The sequence below is a fragment of the Macaca nemestrina genome, chromosome 20 (genome assembly GCF_043159975.1).
Source record: "Macaca nemestrina isolate mMacNem1 chromosome 20, mMacNem.hap1, whole genome shotgun sequence".
NCBI classification, from domain to species: Eukaryota; Metazoa; Chordata; class Mammalia; order Primates; family Cercopithecidae; genus Macaca; species Macaca nemestrina.
In genome coordinates, this window is record NC_092144.1 from 60,297,871 (window position 1) to 60,315,492 (window position 17,622).

The 17,622-nt window shown below is 51.1% G+C and overlaps 1 protein-coding gene across 9 annotated transcripts in view; it reads left to right on the forward strand.

Annotated features, from left to right (window-relative positions):
* Nucleotides 1-17,622, forward strand: part of LOC105497163 (myosin heavy chain 14) — a 148,991-nt gene that overhangs the window by 30,432 nt on the left and 100,937 nt on the right. For 3 of the 9 annotated variants that reach the window (XM_071087526.1, XM_071087528.1, XM_071087529.1), the window contains exon 1: nucleotides 11,078-11,177. The exons of 5 other annotated variants lie outside the window; for them this stretch is intronic. The gene's annotated coding sequence lies outside the window, so the exon portion shown is untranslated. Of the gene's footprint in view, nucleotides 1-11,077; nucleotides 11,178-12,902; nucleotides 13,037-17,622 lie in introns of those variants that run through there. One more of the 9 variants, XM_071087527.1, reaches the window with a different exon arrangement.

Consider the following 17,622-nt stretch of genomic DNA (forward strand, 5'->3'; position numbering starts at 1 on the left):
GGGGTGGTTGGGGGACAGAGTCTTGTTCTGTTGCCCAGGCTGGAGTGCAGTGACGCAATCTTGGCTCACTGTAACCTCCGCCTCCCGGGTTCAAGCAATTCTCCTGCCTCAGCCTCTCAAGTAGCTGGGATTGCAGAAGCCTGCCACCATGCCCGGCTAAAAGATGATGAATTCTTCATAATAAAATCCACACCAAAACATTATTAGGTGTCAGAGGTACATTTTGTTGGTTAAGTGAAATAGAGGATATTGGTCAAGGGAAACATTTCTCTATCACTTGATTTTTTTCCATCTTGTGTAATTAATTAGAATTGTTTTAATTCAAAAATAAAATAATGTTTTAAAAATAGCTGTAGTGGGCCAGGTATGGTGGCTCACACCTATAATCAGCACTTTGGTTGGCCAAGGCTCAAGATCACTTGAGCTCAGGAGTTCAAGACTAGCCTGAGCAACATAGGGAGATCCCCATCTCTACAAAAAAATTAGCTGGGCATGGTAGCACATGCCTGTGGTCCCAGATACTCAGGAGGTTAAATGATTCAATATGTATGTATAAGTAAGCTCAAGCATCATCAAAGTATTAGCTATTATTATTTGGCCAAGCATAAGGAGTCACAGACATTTTCTCAAAGGGGGAACGTTTAGTTGGGTTTTGAAGTATGAGTAGGAGTTCACCGGGTGACAAAATGTCATACTTCCTTTCATTTTCTTAGTCAAGACCCTCTCTTGAGGCATGCTGTGTTCCAGATCTTGTGCTGGGAGATCCCAGGACTTAGCATGAGGCAGGAGGATCACTTGGGCCCAGGAGGTTGAGGCTGCAATGAGCTGTGACTGGATCACTGTACTCTAGCGTGGGCAACAGAGCAAGACCCCGTATCAAATAAAACAAAAGTAGCTGTAGTGATCCTGTTCTTCAGGACCTCACAAGTCTGAAATTTAAGTGTTGGCTGGCGCTGTGGTCTCAAGGCTCGATTGGGGAAGGATCAGCTTCCATGCTCATTCGTGGTTATTGGCAGGATTCAGTTTCTCAGCATTCTGTTGATGGGTCAGAAACCGTCATCACCTTGCCCCACGAATCTCTCCAATATGGCAGCTTGCTTTATCAAACCGGAGAGGAGGGAGAGGGTCAGCTAGCGTGATAGAAGTAATAGTGTTTTATAACCTAATCATGGAATCGACATCCCATTGCATTTGCCTTATTCTATTTGTTAGAAGTTTTTTTTTTTTTCATTTGTAAAAGGGAGTGAAACAATAGGACCTAACCCTCGAGGCTTGTGGTGAGTTAAATGATTCAATATGTATGTATAAGTAAGCTCAAGCGTCATAAAAGTATTAGCTGTTATTATTTGGTCAAACATGAGGAGTCAGAGACGTTTTCTCAAAGGGGAATGTTGAGTTGGGTTTTGAAGTATGAGTAGAAGCTCACCAGGTAACAAAAAGTCATACTTCCTTGCATTTTCTTAGTCAAGACCCTCCCTTGAGGCATGCTGTGTTCCAGATTTGTGCGGGGAGATCCCAGGGACCTAGCATGAGTTCGACTCGGACCTATGTGGAGCTACTAGTCCCAGGGATGGGTCAGACCCGAGCCCTGTCCTCTAGTGCCTCCAAGCTGGTAGGGGAGGCGGAGAGGGATACAATTCAGGGTGACCAGGGCAAGCAGAGAGAGGAACAGAGTGGGTCATGGACTCCTAGCAGGTCAGCACTGAACAAAAGCTTTGAAATGGCTAGTCTGACCCCCCTCTCCCATTTACTAAAGCCTGGAGAGGGACAGAGCTTGCTCAAGATTACACAGAATGAATGAATATCCTGATCTTGGAGTCTGGGGATTTCAAGGACCAAATGAGATGCCAGAGATGCAGACCTGTCTCCTCTCAGACCCTTCACCCAGATTCCGAACACACCCCAAATCCCCACTCAAATCTGCAGACCGCCCCCTGACCCCGCAGACAATGATGGTGTCAGAGATATCTGCCGCCCCAGCCCTCAGGCTCAGAGACCCACTTCATCCCTCACCCACATGCACAGCACACATCCCTGCAAGCCCTCATCATCCTGTGTGCCCTGTGCTGGGTCAGGCTGGACACAGACATGACTTAGATGCAGGTTGAGCCCTGGAAGGGCTGCTAGTATGGAAAGGTGCCAGGAGACAGAGCATCCCAACCCAGTGTGAAGAGTGTGTGCAAGCCGTGGCAGGGCATGGGATGGAAGGAGGGTGAGATGAGGGAACCCATAACACACTTTGAACCTTGAGAAGTTCGCCTGGAGTTTCCTGACATGGGGAGATGGAGAGAGGCAGTAACAGGCAGAAAGCACAGCATATGCGAAGCCACAAAGGCATGAAACACTATTTATTCCTTCATCCATCCATCCATCCATTTATCCATTACCCATTATCCATCATCCATCCATCCATCCATCCATCCATCCATCCATCCATCCATCCATCCATCCATTTATCCATCCATCTATCCATTTATCTATCCATCTATCCATTTATCCATCCATCCATCCATCCAACCATCCATCCATTTATCCATCCATCTATCCATTTATCCATCCATCTGTCCATTTATCCATGCATCCATCCACTTATCCATCCATCCACCCATCCATTTATCCATCCGTCTATGCATCCATCCATCCATCCATTTATCCATCCATCTATCCATTTATCCATCCATCTATCCATTTATCCATCCATCCATCCATCCATTTATCCATCCATCTATCCATTTATCCATCCATCTGTCCATTTATCCATGCATCCATCCACTTTTTTTTTTTTTTTTTTGGAGACGGAGTCTCGCTCTGTCGCCCAGGCTGGAGTGCAGTGGCCAGATCTCAGCTCACTGCAAGCTCCGCCTCCCGGGTTCACGCCATTCTCCTGCCTCAGCCTCCCAAGTAGCTGGGACTACAGGCGCCCGCCACCTCACCCGGCTAGTTTTTTTTGTATTTTTTAGTAGAGACGGGGTTTCGCCGTGTTAGCCAGGATGGTCTCGATCTCCTGACCTCGTGATCCGCCCGTCTCGGCCTCCCAAAGTGCTGGGATTACAGGCTTGAGCCACCGCGCCCAGCCGCATCCATCCATCCACCCATCCATTTATCCATCCGTCTATGCATCCATCCATCCATCTGTCCATTTATCCATCCATCCATCATCCATTTATCCATCTATCCATCCATCCATCCATCCATCCACCCACCCATCTGCCCATCTGTCCCTCTGTCCATCTGTATGTTTATCTGTTCATGCACTTATGCATTAATCGATTCTTCCATCCATCTTATTTATTCATTGTGTATATCATTCATTCATTCATTCATTCATGCATCCATCTATTCAAATGATCATCTGCCCTTTCATTCATCCATTTATTTATCCACTCATCAGTCACACATGCATCCATTCATGTATTTATCAGTATCAGCTGTCATATGATCCTTCCCCAGCAACACCTCCTCAGACAGCCTTTCCGAACTCTTTCTAAAATAATACCCAGCCACCTTGCCTCTATTACCCTCCTTTTTATTTTCTTCACAGCCCTGACCCAGACTTGCAATTTTGCCCTGTAATTGTATGTTTATTTGTTCGGTGTCTGTGGCTACCATGAGAACATGATCATTTATTCAATGAATGTTTCTCTCTTTTTAAAATTTAACTTTTAGGGGTACCCGTGAGGGTTTGTTACATAGGTAAACTGTATGTCACAGGGATTTGGTGTATGTATTATTTAATCACCCCAGTAATAAGCATGGTAGACGAGACACATATTTCTTGATCATCACTGTGTGCCAGGCTCTGTTATAGACACTGGGAACACAGTAGGGGATAAGAGAGACAAAAATCCCCTTCTGCATGAAGCTGACATTCTAGTGGTGATGTCAGACAATAAACATAGAGATGATAAATAAATTATAAGGCAGATTGGAAGAAGGATGCTGTGGTAAAATAAAGCATAGAGCCAAATGAGGGTGTCAGGGGTCCAGGGGAATGGGTGCTCAAGGAAGACCTCACCAAGGAGGTGATAGCTGAGCAAGACTTGGGGGAGAGAAGAGGGCCAAGAGATTATCCAAAGGAAGAGCATTGCAGTTGAGAGAATGGCACATGCAAAGGCCCTGAGGCAGGAGTGAACCTGGTGTGTTTGGGGGAGGGAGTAGATTAATATCTGAGTTTTGTGAGAGCCAGGATCATGTCTTTGCACCTGTCACCTCCTCTGTGTCTGAGTGGAGTCTGGGTGGGATGCAGTGGCTCATGCCTGTGATCCCAACGGTTTTGGAGGCCAAGGTGGGAGGATCGCTTAAGCCCAGGAGTTCCAGACCAGCCTGGACAACATAGCGAGACCCTGTCTCTACAAAATCTTTTTTTTTTTTTTTTTTTGAGACGGAGTCTCGCTCTGTCGCCCAGGCTGGAGTGCAGTGGCGCGACCTCGGCTCACTACAAGCTCCGCCTCCCGGGTTCACGCCATTCTCCTGCCTCAGCCTCCCGAGTAGCTGGGACTACAGGCGCCCACAACCGCGCCCGGCTAATTTTTTTGTATTTTTAGTAGAGACGGGGTTTCACCGTGGTCTTGATCTCCTGACCTTGTGATCCGCCCGCCTCGGCCTCCCAAAGTGCTGGGATTACAGGCGTGAGCCACCGCGCCCGGCTACAAAATCTTTTTTTAAAAAAATTAGTCAGGGCCAGGCATGGTGTCTCACGCCTGTAATCCCAGTACTTTGGGAGGCTGGGGTGGGTGGATCACGAGGTCAGGAGTTCAAGATCAGCCTGGCCAACATGGTGAAACCCCGTCTCTACTAGAAATACAAAAAGTATCCAGGCATAGTGGCTCGTGCCTGTAATCCCAGCTACTCGGGAGGCTGAGGCAGGAGAATCGCTTGTACCCGGGAGGCGGAGGTTGCAGTGAGCCGAGATCATGCCACTGCACTCCAGTCTGGGGGAAAGAGTAAGACTCCGTCTCAAAAAAAAAAAAAAAAAAAAAAGATTAGCTGGGCATGGTGGCAAGTGCCTATAGTCCTAGCTACTCAGGAGGCTTAGTTGGAAGGATCGCTCAAGCCCAGGAGGTTGAGGCAGCAGTGAGCCATGATTGTGCCACTGCACTCTGGCCTGGGTGACAGAGTGAGATCCCATCTCAAAAAAACAAAAACAAAAACAAAAACAAAAACAGGAGTCTGCAAACTACAGACTATAGCCCACTGGCCACATTCTCCCTGTCTATATAAATAAAGTTTTATTGGAACACTACCTCACCTATCATTTGCATATTGTCTCTGGCTGCTTTCATACTACAAGGACAGCGTGGAACAATTAGAGCCAAGGCTTCTGTCCCGCAAAGCTGACACTATCTACTGTCTGGCCTTTTACATGAAGTTTGCTGACCCCTGATCTAGAACAATGCCTGGCACACAGTAGGCACTCAAAAAATAATTGTTGCAGAACTGAACCTGTCACTCATCTGTGACCCACACGGGGTTGCCAGCTTGCTCTTGTCTCAGAGCCAGTTCCAGCTCCGAGTCACATGCAGGAAAACAACAGCCCAGCTACCAAAAATAAAATACTGGAACCATTCAAGTCTTTGCTACAGAGAAAATGCCCAGGCAGGATTGCAGTCAGGACTCAGGGCCAAACTTAACCCCCTCTTCCTCCTTTTTCTCTAGTAAGACTCAGGCCCCTTTCCCTCCACCAGGCATGGAAGCTGCTCCCTAATTTATTTTTGCTCAAAAAATTCCCCCCAAAACTCTCTTCCACAAAGCTGCCCTGTCCTTGGTTCTCCTGTCTCTTCCCCTTTCAGCTCCAGCTTTTTATCTTCTGTTTCTTTTTTTCTCATCCTGTCTTTTGGCCCTGACAGTTTTTTATTTTCATCAGCTTCGCTCCTTGCTGGCTTCCCCACCACACCTGTGCTGCTCCTTACTCTGATTCTGCATAACAAGGTCACGTCTTAGGCCGGGCGCGGTGGCTAACGCCTGTAATCCCAGCACTTTGGGAGGCCGAGACGGGCGGATCACGAGGTCAGGAGATCGAGACCATCCTGGCTAACACGGTGAAACCCCGTCTCTACTAAAAATACAAAAAACTAGCCGGGCGATGCGGCGGGCGCCTGTAGTCCCAGCTACTCGGGAGGCTGAGGCAGGAGAATGGCATGAACCCGGGAGGCAGAGCTTGCAGTGAGCTGAGATCGCACCACTGCACTCCAGCCTGGGCGGCAGAGTGAGACTCCGTCTCAAAAAACAAACAAACAAACAAAAAAAACAAGGTTGTGTCTGGGGGCTGCGCCAGCTGGTGGGAATGCAGCTTCCCTGGCGGCTCAGAAGGCCCCCATATTCCCCTTTCCTTTACCCCAGCACACACCCGTCGTGGTATCCCATGCACCCTCATGGTCTGGGTTCCCTCTCTGCTGCAGCTGATACCCAGAGGGCCCACAGAGGGATCAGCCCTGGACAGCCGGGGACTCACAATTTAATGTGAACGATCCCAGTGTCTGGAGTTCAGAGAGGAATGGCTGCTGGGGTGGCCTTGATCCCTGAGATAATGAGTTTGGGAATTTTTTTTTTTTGAGACGGAGTCTCTGTCACCCAGGCTGGAGTGCAGTGGCGTGATCTCGGCTCACTGCAAGCTCTGCCTCCCGGGTTCACTCCATTCTCTTGCCTCAGCCTCCTGAGTAACTGGGACTACAGGTGCCCGCCACCACGCCCGGCTAATTTTTTTGTTTTTTTTTTGTTTTTTTTTTTTTTTTGAGACGGAGTCTCGCTCTGTTGCCCAGGCTGGAGTGCAGTGGCCGGATCTCGGCTCACTGCAAGCTCCGCCTCCCAGGTTCCCACCATTCTCCTGCCTCAGCCTCCCGAGTAGCTGGGACTATAGGCGCCGCCACCTCGCCCGGCTAGTTTTTTGTATTTTTTAGTAGAGACGGGGTTTCACTGTGTTTGCCAGGATGGTCTCGATCTCCTGACCTCGTGATCCGCCTGTCTCGGCCTCCCAAAGTGCTGGGATTACAGGCTTGAGCCACCGCGCCCGGCCAATTTTTTTGTATTTTCAGTAGAGACGGAGTTTCACCGTGTTAGCCAGGATGGTCTCAATCTCCTGACCTCGTGATCCGCCCACCTCAGCCTCCCAAAGTGCTGGGATTACAGGTGTGAGCCACTGCACCCGGCCTGAGTTTGGAATTTATCCTGAGGACCTTCTCTGGCAGGACTGGATGGAGGACAGATGGAGAACTCAGAGGCAGTAGAATGCCTCCTTTGGACTTGATTTTCTGGGTCTCAGCCTCCCTCTGCTGGCTTTGTGTAGCCCACGCCACCTTTAAACTGTGCCACCTTTAAACTGTGCAGACCACATTGATTGAAATGCAGGCTCTGCCGTCTTTAAACTGTGCAACCTTGGCCAGCTGTGCCTCAGTGTCCTCACCTGTAAAATGAGTTTGACATTAGTACTTACCACTTAGCGTTTTCAGGAGTATTATAGGATTTAACACAGAGAAGGGGCTTAGAACTGTGCCTGGAACACAGTAAGCACTCAATAAATACCAGCAACTTTCAAAGTACTGATACAGGCGTCCAGCTCATAGAATGCCCTCAGCAAAAGAAAGCTCATTACTATCACTCAGTGATGTCATCAGTCAACTCATAGACTGAGCAGAATTAATGACATCTCCAATTATGAGGTCAATTTAGAACCTGGGTGGGCATGATGATATCACAAGTTGCCAGGTAGATTTAGCCCGGGGTAGTATTGACATCACCAGTTACCAGGCAGAGTATAATTAAAATGTGGGTCCCCAGTGCCTTCTTCCCTGTTTGAAATTCTGTTGTGTCCCAGTCCACACTCCTTCCTAGCGCCCTTGGGAACAGGACTTTCATGTCTCTGGACCTCAGTTTTCTTTTCTTTTCCTTTTTCTTTTCTTTCTTTCTTTCTTTCTTTCTTTCTTTTTTTTTTTTTTTTTTTTTTTGAGATAGAGTCTCACTCTGTCACCCAGACTAGAGTGCAATGGCACAATCTTGGCTTACTGCAAACTCTACCTCCCGAGTTCAAGCGAATCTCCTGCCTCAGCCTCCCAAGTAGCTGGGACTACAGACGCCCACTATCACGCCTGGCTAATGTTTGTATTTTTAGTAGAGATAGGGTTTCACCATGTTGAGTAGGCTGATCTCAAACTCCTGGCCTCAGGTGATTCTCCCACCTCAGCTCCTCAAAGTGCTGGGATTACAGGGGTGAGCCACCGTGCCTGGCCTGGACCTCAGTTTTCTATCCATCAAATGGGGATAATAAAAGCACCAGCCTCGTAGGGTTGTGGAGAGGATCCAATGAGTTAATATATAAAAGGGCATAATGTCCAGCACACAGTCAGCACTCCATACACAGCAGCACTCATTAGCTTTACTGTAGGATGTTTCCATGGAGAACACTCCAGCCAGAGTGACAGGAGCCCTCAGCTCTGTCTTGGTTAAGACAGATTCAGGGGTCTGATCCACAGGAGTTGGAGCCCAGATCCACCACTAGCAGCAGTCAGGAGACCCGGGACATGTTGCTGGCCTATAAAGTGGGGTAGTGCCCGTGCCAGCCTCACAGGGCTGGCATGAGGATGCACTGACATAATGACGGTCATGTTTCCAGCGCACAATCAGACCTCACAACCATGAGCTGTGTTATCACTGCGGGTACTCTCAGAAAGGTCCTTTCCTCCCCAGGATGTAGTTTCCCACCTGCAAAGAAGTGGAAGGTGGCTGTGGCAATCTCAAAGCCATGGCACTCTTGACACTATGACTGCAGGGACTGTCCTGTGATTCACCTTTGCTGTTGCTGAGCAAATGCATTGGGAGTTGGATGCTTGAATCTGTGTCTGCCCTCAGCATCCAACTCTAGCTTCTCTTGTCTCTGTGTCTGCCCATCTCTTATCTCCCAACTTTTCCTTTCATCTTTCTCTGGCTTCTTTCTCCTACACTAGACTTCGTATGTATATAGTTTCTCTCCTGCATGCTGTTTGAAGGACAATAAATGACAATAGTCATGATAATCAGCATTTTCTTTTTCTTCTCTTTCTTCTTTTTTGTTTGACATGGAGTCTTGCTCTGCCACCCAGGCTGGACTGCAGTGGTGCTATCTCTGCTCACTGCAACCTCTGCCTCCCGGGTTCCAGTGATTCTCCTGCCTCAGCCTCCTGAGTAGCTGGGATTACAGGTGTGAGCCACTATGCCTGAATGCTGTTTGTATTTTTAGTAGAGACAGGGTTTCACCATGTTGGCCAGGCCGCTCTCGAACTCCTGACTTCAAGTGATCTGCCCGCCTCGGCTTTCCAAAGTGCTGGGATTAGAGGCGTGAGCCACCGCTCCTGGCCAGTATTTTCTTATTCAGCCTTTCCCCCAGTGCCAGGATTGTACTAAGAGCTTTGTATGCACTAATTCACTTAATCCACTCAATACAAGCACTCATTACTATTTATTCAACAAACACTTATTAAACACCTACTGTGTGCCAGGCACTGATGATTCGGCACTGAACAAAATAAAGATCTTTGTCCTCGTGGGACTTAAATTATAGCGAGGAGACAGATGATAAACAGCTAAATTAGCAAACACTCCCAGTGCTATGAGAAAAAGCAACTTGGGGTCAAGCGAGAGAGAGTGATGAGCGGAACTGTCTTATATAGGATGGCCAGGAAAGGCCTCTTGGAAGAGGTGATACTGGAGCAGAACAGATGATGTGGGAGGGAGGCTGTCATGAAAATTCTGAGAAAGAGCATTCCTGGTGGACCTAACAGAATGCAACGGCCTTGGGGGCAGCGCCAGGCCTCAGGAGTGTTCGAGAAATTGAGCCAGTGTGGCTGGAGCAGTATGAAGGGAAGGACCCGGGGGTGAGATCAGAGAGAGCAAAAGGGCCACATTCTGCAGGACCTCGTTGGCCATGGTGAATTCTTAGACTTTTACTGAGTGAAATGGGAGCCATGGAAGGCTCTGAACAGAGGAAAGTCCCCATCTGAATAGAGTAGACTGTAGGGAAGGCAAGGGTGAAGGCAGACAGTCCATCACTCCCATTTTACGAGTGTGGAAATAAATGGAATCTCAAAAAAGTCCAGCAACTGGCCTGAGCCCACACAGCTGCTGAGCAGCCGAGCCAGGCTGGTAGGCCACCTCGGGTTCAGTGGAGCCATTCCTTCGTGCCCTTGGCTCTTTTTATTTTCCTTTTAAATAGAGGTGGGGCCTATGTTACCCAGACTGGTCTTGACCTCCTGGGCTCAAATGATCCTCCTGCCCTGGCCTCCCAAAGTGTTGGGATTACAGGTGTGAGCCACGGCCCCCTTCCAACCTTGGGAAGTCTTTTGGCTCTCCTGAGCCTCAGTTTTCCCATCTGTAAATTGTAAATGGGGAATCATTACCACGTTAGGGCATAGCATGGAGGTTAAAAGCACAACTTCTGGTTGGATCTGAGTTCTTGCTCTGCCGTCGGCCAGCTCTGTGACTTTCTGCAATTAACACCCTCTTTCTAAGCTTGGGGTTACCTCATCTAGAAGATGAAAATCTTAATAGCACCAATTTCAAGGGCTTCGTTGTAAGGATTAAATGAGATCATGCAGGTAACGCGCTTAGCACAGCTCCCGGTCTACATCGGGTGCTCGATAAACGATCATTGTTATTCTGATGGTATCACGGCCCACACCTCCCCGGTGGGTGAGAGCCTGGGAGGGTGCCTGGTACATGGTCTATGTTCGACAAAAGTGAATTCTCTCTCCTGTCTCTCCTGCCCGCCGGCTCCCGGGGGACCCAGGCATTCCGGCCTTCGGCCGGCCCCCCCACGCCGGCCCTTACAAAGGCCCCCATTCATGCCTTGCGCACAAAGCGGCCCATTCACCCGGGCCCCTTGGGCCTCCCGCCCCCGGCCGCCCCCCGTGCCTCGCTATTGGTGGCGCCCCGTGCCCGTCAGGCCTCGGCTTCCACCCCCGACCGCGCCGCTTAGCTCCGCGCTCGGGCCGCGTTCTTTTCCCACGGCTGGCACCCTTCGACAACTTCTGATTGGCCCCGCCCGCCAGCCGCTCTTTTTGATTGGCGGCTCCCGTCCCCCAGGGGCGGGGCCGTAGCTTGCCGCAGCAGGAGCCGATTGGCCCCTACTGCGCTCGTGGGGGCGGGACTGTCCCTGCGGACCCGCCCCTCTTTCTCCCCAGGCCGAAGCCTCGGGAGGGCCCTGGAAGCCGGTGAGTGCCCGCGGCTGGCAGCCCTCCGGGGGCGGCAGAACGGGACTGGGCCAGGGGAAGCTGGAGCCTGGGGTCTGCGATCGGGGCCCGGGAGCCCGGGCAGGCGGCCGGGGACGGCGGGGAGGTGACGCGGGCACTCACCTTGGGCGCGCAGCGGGACGGCGGCGAGGGAGGTGGGGGGGCGGGACGTCTACACTCCCCCAACTCCAGTTGCCGCCGTGTGCGAGGCCGGGTCGGGGTCCTAGCTGGCAGCCCCGGGCCTGTTCCGCAGAAGGGGAAACTGAGGCTGTCTTTGGAACCTCGGCCACTTTAATACCTGAGTCATCGCCTCCAGTCCCCCGCCCCCAGCATGACATGTCTCTGTTCTCAAGTGTCAGAATCGGGGGCCAGAAAGAGGGGTCGTGACTGGAAGAGGCGGAGGGGTGGCGAAGGACATATTTGAGAACCATCGATTTACTTGGACGCTTTTATTTTCTATTACTAAATAATTTCCTTTCTTTATCATATTGACTCCTGGTGAGTTATATTGTACCCATTATACAGAGAGGGGGAGGCTGAGACTGGACAGAATTGGTGACTGCAGGGGGACCTGTGGAGAAGAACACTCCGGAGACCAACTGCGTGCTGGGTCCTTTAACCTTTTCAATCCCACAGGAGTCCCCCTAAGGAAAGCGTCAGTCCCTGTGGCATAGATGGGGAAGCAGGCTGGTAGTATCAACAACTGGGACGCAGAAATTGATGTCTTAGGGACCTGCTACAAGTTCTTCCCAGACCCCCTCCTTTAGAATGGCAGAAAACAGTCTGGGCTTGAATCCCAGACCTCCCTCTTATACTGTGTGGCCTTGAGTGCCTTACTTTGACCCTTCCTGCCTCAGTTTCCGCATCAGAGAAATGGACATGCTGATCGCCCCTATGCCATCGGTTGTTGAGATTATTCTAGGCCGGGGGCAGTGGCTCAGGCCTGTAATCCCAGCAATTTGGGAGGTGGAGGCGAAAGAATCGCTTGAGCCCAGGAGCTGGAGACCAGCTTGGGCAACACAGCGAGACTTCGTCTCTACAAAAAGTAAAAGAGTTGGCCGGGCGTGGTGGCGCACCCCTGTCGTCCCAGCTACTCGGGAGGCTGAGCGGGGAGGATCTCTGGAGCCCAGAAGGTCAAGGCTGCAGTGAGCCATGATCATGTCACTGCACTCCAAGCTGGGCAACAGAGACAGTCTCTCTCTCTCTCAAATCATGTTATGATCTCAAAGAGCTGTTCTAAGAGGAGAAAATACCCCACACATAGTAGGTACTCTTATCACCATGTAGTCTTTATTTCACTCCCGAGACTGAAGCTCAGGACAGAATACCATTGTTCTCTTTGGTTCTCTTACCGTCTACGGATTTGTTGTTCCGTTCCCGCAGGTGGGAAACTGAGGCTCAGGGAGATTAATGATGAAGCACTGGGCTGGGGAACTTTCTAAAAGTCGTTTTATTAATTTTACTGGCCGCAGTTCACAGCAGGGAAAGCTGAGGCCCATGAAGCTCCAGCGGGGTTTGAATCCCGGGAACCCTCAGCCTGCTCCGCTGCGGGCCCTCGACCTTTGCCCGCCATAAGGGGGAGGAGCCCCTGGCGCCGCCGCCGCCGCCCACCTGGCAACAGGCTCAACCCCCGCCTTCCCCTGGCCCCCGTCAGAGGCCCTGAAGCTCCAGGCCCGCCCCGTCCCCAGCCGGGCAGGTGCTGGGTGACATCAGAGCTGGGCTCCCGCCCCGTGACGCGACGGGGCCCCGCCCTGCGCTGGACCGCGGAGGTCGCCGCACCTGAAGAGGACCGGGATTCCCGTGCCCTCTCCCCATCTCCCCGCTCCGGTCGGCGCCCCCAGGTAGCCCCGAGGATCTGCGAGTTGAGGGGGCGGTGACACAGGCGCTCGGGTCCAGGGGAATGGGTATTGGGCCCTCGGACTCCTGGATCCGAGGAGGGGCCTTGGGGGCCGGTTGTCCCGGGTCTGAGGAAGGACTGCGCTGCGAGCCCGAACTCGTGGGTCTTGGAGGAGGAAAGGACTCGGGTCAGGACTGCAGTTCTGGGGTCTTAGGGGAGGAGGCGGCTGCAAGCCCGGATTCCTGGGTCTGTAGGAGCAGGGGCTGGGGGCCTGAACTCCTGGGTCTGAGACAGGAGGGCATTGAGTACTGGGACTCCGGAATCCCAGCGCTAGAAGCCAGGGTCAGACGGCTGGATGCCAAGGGCCCCAACCTCTGCCCCAGGGCGGATCCCTGGCTGCTTTTCTTTTTCAAGCCCAGCAGTCTTGGCCCCTCCCAGGGCAGGTGCTTTCACCTGCCCAGGTGACAGTAATTAGCCCTGGCACAGTGTTCCTGCTGGGTGAGGAAGGGTAGAGCAGCCAGAGAGGCTGGGCCACTTGGAGCCAAGGCCTGCAGGCCCTGCCCGCCCCATCAGGGCTGTGATCCATCTCCAGAACTCAGCATCCCCACCTCTAGTCTGGCTGCAGTGAGGTGAGGGGCCTGCACTTCCCCATCCATAGGAGGAGGGGGCTGCGGGCTCAGACTCCTGGGTCCTGGGAGAGGAGGAGGCTGGGAGCCTGGACTCCTCAGCCCCCGGAAGGAAAAGGCTGGGGGCTTGGACTCTTGGCTCCAGGGAGGAGAGGCATAGGGCATAGGGTGATTGCAAAAACTCCCAAACCCTTCCTGGTCAAAGGCCACAGGGCTGGAGAGGAAGTGGATGGGGTGGGGTGGGGTGGGGTGGGGTGGGGTGGGTGGGGGTGAGGGTAAAGTGCCAGGGATGGAGTTTGGGTCTGGTGTATCCAGGTCACACTGGAGGCCTGGGGTGAGCCTTGACGATTTGGGGGTCACGGGGTGGAGAAACTCCCTGCTGCATTCAGAGTGCAGGGGTCCAGCGTTTGAGGCCTGAGCGCCTCAGGGCCAAGAGTCACTGGAAGCTGGAGCTGCTGGGCTCAGGGATAAGAGGAGAGGGTCTGGGAGGAAGTGGGTCCTCTGAGCGGACCTGAGATTCCCGTGGGAGAGGCTTGAGGGAAAGGCAGGAGTCTGTTGGGACCAGATCCAGGGATGCCTCCAGGGCAGCTGGGCGTTTAGAAGGACTTTTCCAGGGGTATGTGGGAGCCAGGTGGGGATGGCAGGTGAATATAGGTCTGCTGGGCAGAGATGAAGTCCTGCTGTTGGGGAGACAGAAATCTTCCACTGTTGCTGTGATTGATGTGCTGGGGCAGTGATGGGGACATTTGAGGCAGTGGATGAGAGTAGGGGCCGGGTGTGGTGGCTCATGCCTGTAATCCCAACACTGTGGAGGCCAAGGCAGGAGGATCACTTGAGCCCAGGAATTAGAGATCAGCCTGGGTAACATAGTGAGACCCTGTCTCTACCAGAAAAAAAAAAAAAAAAAAATGCTGGGCCTGGTTTTGCGCGCGTGTGGTCCCAGCTACTCAAGAGGCTGAAGTGGGAGGATCACTTGAGCATAGGAGTTGAGGCTGCAGTGAGCTGTGATTGTGCCACTGCACTCCAACTCCGGCCTGGGCAATAGAATGAGACCTGTCTCTAAGAAAAAAAAAAAAAAAAGAGAGAAAGAGAGAGAGAGAGAGAGTAGGGGCAGATTTCTTTAGCAGGATAGGGAGAATATTTTTCCTGCCTGGTGCTTGGACCACCTTGGAATTGCCACTACTGTCCATGACCCCCTGGATGGCGGGAGGGACCCAGCACTTTCTAGTTCCCCCAGCACCTGGTTGCCTCCGTGATAGCTGGAGCTGGATCTACCCCTAAGCCAGGAGCTCCCCCAGGCAGGGCTCCCAGCCGACTTTTCTCTGGGTCCTCAGACCCACTCAGGGCAGAGTCTCGTACTTGAAAGTCCTCAGAGAGTTGAATGAATGGGGCCAGTTTCCCCATTTTACGGAGAAGGAGCCAGGTTCCCACAGAAGGAAGGAATTGTTCACTGAAGCAGTGAGATTCGAGTCTATTCGGCAGGCATGAGGTAGGCATGACCAGAGGTGATCAGGGAATCTGAATGACAAAAAATCAGGTCAATTCCCTCTCTGGGCTCACATCTTAGAGTAAAAGCAAGGTCGTACCTTTTGTTCCCTCTTTTATATTCCCTCCCACCCTCTGCCCCTCGATCATTTGGCTCTAGCCACGCTGCCCACCTCCCAGTGCCATAGCCACACAGGTGCATTGCAGCCCCAGGGCCTTTGCACTGCTGGCCCCAGGACCTTTCCACTGCTGTCTGGAATGATTTTTTTTTCTCCCAACAACCCCTTGGCTCACTCCTGTCATCTCCCTTAGGTCTTAATTTAAATGTCACGCCAGACAGGCCCTCCCTGGCCACCCTAATGAAAACTTCAACATTCTCAACCCTAACATCCCCTGTTCCCTGGTTTATTTCTCCCCTTGGCATTTATTTACTTGGCATTTATTTACCATTTAACATACTATATGACTGGGCACGGTGGCTCATGCCTGTAATCCCAGCAATTTGGGAGGCCCAGGCGGGCGGATCACCTGAGGTTGGGAGTTCGAGACCAGCCTGGCCAACATGGTGAAGCCCCATCTCTACTAAAAATACAAAAATTAGCTAGGCACAGTGGCATGCACCTGTAATCCCAGCTACTTGGGAGGTTGAGGCAGGAGAATCGCTTGAACCTGGGAGGCGGAGGTTGCACTGAGCCAAGATCAAGCCATTGCACTCCAGCCTGGGCGACAGAGCGAGACTCTGTCTCAAAAAAACGAAAACAAACAAAGAATCCCCCCAAAACCACCAAACATACTATATTTGGTTTTTGTTAAAAAAAAAACAAAAAAGAGAGAATTTTTAAAAAACAAAAACCATACTATCTAATTTACATTTTTAATCTTTTTATCTGTCTCCTGGGATTAGAGCAGCTGTGTCTAATAGCAATATAATACAGGCCAGACGTGTAATGTAACATTTTCTAGTAGCCACATTTAGTGATAAAAGTAAAAAAGGAACGGGTAACATTAATTTAATGATATATTTTATTTAACCCAGTAGATTGAAAATATTATTTCAACATGTCATTAAATATTTAAAATCTCAGCGAACTATCTTTTTGTTGTACTAAGTCATGAAAATCTGCTGTGTGTCTTACACTTAGAACACCAGATGGGGCTATTTATATTTAAATTTTAAGATGGGGCTCGGTGGCTCACACCTGTAATCCCAGGACTTTGGGGAGCCAAGGCAGGAGGATCACTTGAGCCCAGGAGTTTGAGACCATCCTGGGCAACAAAGACGACCTTGTCTCTACAAAATAAATTTAAAAATTAGTAGGCATGGTGGCATGCCTGTTAATACATTTATTTATTTATTTATTTATTTATTTATTTATTTATTTATATTTTGAGACAGAGTCTCGCTCTGTCACCCAGGCTGGAGTACAGTGGCGCCATCTCAGCTCACTGCAAGCTCCGCCTCCCGGGTTCACACCATTCTCCTGCCTCAGCCTCCTGAGTAGCTGGGACTACAGGCACCCGCCACCACACCTGACTAATTTTTTGTGTTTTTAGTAGAGACAGGGTTTCACCGTGTTAGCCAGGATGGTTTCGATCTCCTGACCTCGTGATCTGCCCGCCTTGGCCTCCCAAAATGCTGGAATTACAGGCATGAGCCACCGCGCCCGGCCATATTTATTTTTTAATTAATAAATTTCAGACATGAATCACCTGAGGCCGGGAAGTTGAGGATGTGGTGAGCCATGATTGCACCACTGCACTCCAGCCTGAGCAACAGAGCGAGACTCCATCTCAAAATAAAATGATATAGATTTAATTTAAATGAATGAAATTGAAAATGTGTTTCCTCAGTGACACAGGCCACATTTCTAGTGCCCAGTAGGCACAGGTGGTGGTGGCTCCCGCGCTGGACAGCCCAGGGCTAGAAAGTAAACTTTTGGAGGCAGCCGTCTTCTTCCAGCTTGTCCAGTGCTCCATTGTCAATGCCCAGAACTGAGCCTGGCCGGGCATGGTGGCTCATGCCTATAATCCCAGCACTTTGGGAGAGTGAAGAGGGTAGATCACTTGAGGTCAGGAGTTCAAGACCTGCCTGGACAACATAATGAGACCCTCATTTCTACAAAAATTGAAAATAATTAGCCGGGACTGGGTATGGTGGCTCATGCCCATAATCCCAGCACTTTGGGAGGCCGAGGCGGGCAGATCACCTGAGGTCAGGAGTTTGAGACCAGCCTGGCCAACATGGTGAAACCCCGTCTCTACTATAAATATAAAAATTAGCCGGGCGTGGTGGCAGGCGCCTGTAATCCCAGCTACTCAGGAGGCTGAGGCAGGAGAATCACTTGAACCCTGGATGCCGAGGTTGCAGTGAGCTGAGATCGCGCCATTGTACTCCAGCCTGGGCAATAAGCAAGACTCTGCCTCATAAAAAAGAGAACTGACCCTCAGGGCCTGGTTCACAGCCCAGCTTATTAAAGAA